The sequence below is a fragment of the Pseudophryne corroboree genome, unplaced genomic scaffold (genome assembly GCF_028390025.1).
Source record: "Pseudophryne corroboree isolate aPseCor3 unplaced genomic scaffold, aPseCor3.hap2 scaffold_782, whole genome shotgun sequence".
NCBI lineage: Eukaryota > Metazoa > Chordata > Amphibia > Anura > Myobatrachidae > Pseudophryne > Pseudophryne corroboree.
Window position 1 is genome coordinate 81,211 of NW_026970361.1, and position 3,205 is coordinate 84,415.

Consider the following 3,205-nt stretch of genomic DNA (forward strand, 5'->3'; position numbering starts at 1 on the left):
CACCTCGGATATTTACCAAGGTCATGGCCGTGATGACGACCCTTCACCATCAGAGAATCAGGATCCTGCCAAATCTGGACGACTTGCTGATCCTGGTGAACTCCCAAGAGGTTCTCCACAGTTATCTGGAACTGGCGGTCCAATTCCTACAAGTCCACGGGTGGCTCATCAACTGAAAAAAGTCCTTGCTGGTCCCTGCTCGGAACATGGTGCACCTAGGGGCACTGCTGGACACACACAGCCAACAATTGTTTCTGTCTCCAGAGAAAGTCCTGAAAATTCAGGACAGTATCTTTCTCTCTCGCCCAAGAGTGTTGATACACATGGCGATGCAAGTACTAGACCTCATGGTGTCGGCTTTCGATATGGTAGAGTACGCTCAATTTCATTACCGCCCTCTGCAGAGGTTAATCCTCTCCAAGTGGGACGGCCTGCCTCATTGGATAATGTCTCAAATGATCTCCTTGACTCCGGAGGTTCGTCTGACACTGAGCTGGTGGCTACAGGACCAACAGTTGAGCAGGAGCCATCCCTTCTGGATCTCCAGCTGTGTCCTCCTGACAATGGATGCCAGTCTTTTGGGCTGGGCCACGGTGTTGGAGCAACACTTTCTCCAGGGTCGGTGAACCAGGGAGGAATCTCTCCTCCTGATATACATTCTGGAATTGCAGGCAGTGTTCAATTAATTGACACTGGCCCTGCCTCTAGTACAGAACAGGCCTGTTCAAGTACAATCTGACAACGCCACCACGGTAGTGTACACAAATCATCAAGGCGGCACTCGAAACTTGGCGGCACTCGAAACTGCATGGCAAAGCTGGAAGTATCAAAAATCCTCCATTGGGTAGAATGTCATCTGACAGCAATATCGGCAGTGTTCATTCCCGGAGTCCTCAACTGGGAAGCGGATTTCCTCAGTCGTCAGGACGTTCACGCTGGAGAGTGGAGAGGCCGCAGCAGAAATGTCTGCACTGGTGTCATTAGGTGACTGAGGCAGGGATGACTGGGAGATAGTGGGTGACTGAAGCATGTATGAGTGGGAGATAGTGGGTGACTGAGGCCGGGGTGACTGGGAGATAGTGGGTTACTGAGGGAGGGGTGATAGGAAGGGGTTGGGTAAGTATGGGAAGAAAGTGGGTGACAGGGATAATAAATGACTAAGGCAGGGGTGATAGGGAGATAGTGGATGATTGTGGCAGGGGTGACAGGGACAGTAAGAGACTGAGGCAGGGGTGACAGGGATAGTGGCTGACTGAGGCAGGGGTGACTGGGAGATAGTGGGTGACTGAGGCAGGGTTGATAGGGATAGTGGGTGACTGAAGCAGGGGTGACAGTGGGTGACTAAAGCAGGGGTGACTGGTATAGTGGGTGACTGAGGCAGGGATCGCAGGTATTGTGGTTGACTGAGGCAGCGGTGACTGGGAGATAGTGGGTAACTGAGGCAGGGGTGACAGGGAAAGTGTGTGACTCAGGCAGGGGTGACAGGGAGATAGTGGGCAGCATATCTCTGCCTCACTGCAGCAGCACATTCCTGCTTCAATGACAGCAGCACATCCCTGCCTCGCTGACAGCAGCACATCCCTGCCTCGCTGACAGCAGCACATCCCTGCCTCGCTGACAGCAGCACATCCCTGCCTCGCTGACAGCAGCACATCCCTGCCTCGATGACAGCAGCACATTTCTGCCTCGCTGACAGCAGCACAGCACTGCTTCGCTGACAGCAGCACATCACTGCTTCACTACCAGCAGCACATCCCTGCCTCACTGGCAGCAGCACATCCCTGCCTTACTGACAGCTGTATATAGGGCCTAATTCAGACCTGATCCCTGCTGTGCATATTCACACAACAGGAGATCAGGTCTGAAGTGCGTGTGTGCTGGTGCCGCAGTGCACCGGCACATGCCAGAGATGCGATCAGCATCTCTGCCCAGTGAGCGCCTCTGCCTGATTGACAGGCATAGGCGGTCACTGGGCAGGAGGAGTCGGGCCAGCGGCGTTGTGCCGCCATTTTGGGGGCACAGTCCGGACAACGCAGACATGGCCGGACCGTATGGGGGCGGGCCGTGACGGCTGCGTGACCCGGACAGCAACGGGCCTTATTTACTAAAATCTCAGATAAATTTTATGGCATTTATGTGCAGTCTAGTTTGCACAGTTGATAGAGTGTTGATCTTGCACTATCAATGTAAGCCTCACATAGGTTTGATACACATGTAAGTTTGTTTTTATTTTACTACATTGTGGTTTGTGGCTCTATACCATGTAATGCATGTCTTTTAACAGTAGTCAAGTCTTCCAATGTGCTTGTTAGTGAAACCCAATAGATAGCTTTATTTTATTTTGTTTCTTCAAATATTGAATGCATATGTCTTATAACTTTTTTTTTTTTAATATATATATATACATTTTTATTATAAGATTTTCAATGACACAAAACCATCCAAGTTGCAGATTATGGATTGTGAAGGACAAATCAACCATATAAACAATTTAAGCAATTTAAATTGCATGCAGGTAGTAGAATATCAAACTCCTTGGATGAGAGTTGGTCGTAATAAACTAGGATAGAAAAGAATACAGTAGAAAATAAGATTTTAAACCTACCGGTAAATCTTTTTCTCGTAGTCCGTAGAGGATGCTGGGGACTCCGTAAGGACCATGGGGATAGACGGGCTCCACAGGAGACATGGGCACTTTAAGGAAGACTTTAGTTCTGGGTGTGCACTGGCTCCTCCCTCTATGCCACAGTTAGAGAAACTGTGCCCAGAGGAGACGGACAGTATGAGGAAAGGATTTTGTTAATCCAGGGCAAGATTCATACCAGCCACACCAATCACACCGTATAACTTGTGATAAACTACCCAGTTATCAGTATGAAAAAACAACATAGCATCAGTGCAGGACCGATGCAACTATAACATAGCCCTTATTGAAGCAATAACTATATACAAGTATTGCAGAAGTAGTCCGCACTTGGGACGGGCGCCCAGCATCCTCTACGGACTACGAGAAAAAGATTTACCGGTAGGTTTAAAATCTTATTTTCTCTAACGTCCTAGAGGATGCTGGGGACTCCGTAAGGACCATGGGGATTATACCAATGCTCCAAAACGGGCGGGAGAGTGCGGATGACTCTGCAGCACCGATTGAGCAAACATGAGTTCCTCCTCAGCCAGGGTATCAAACTTATAGTATTTTGCAAAG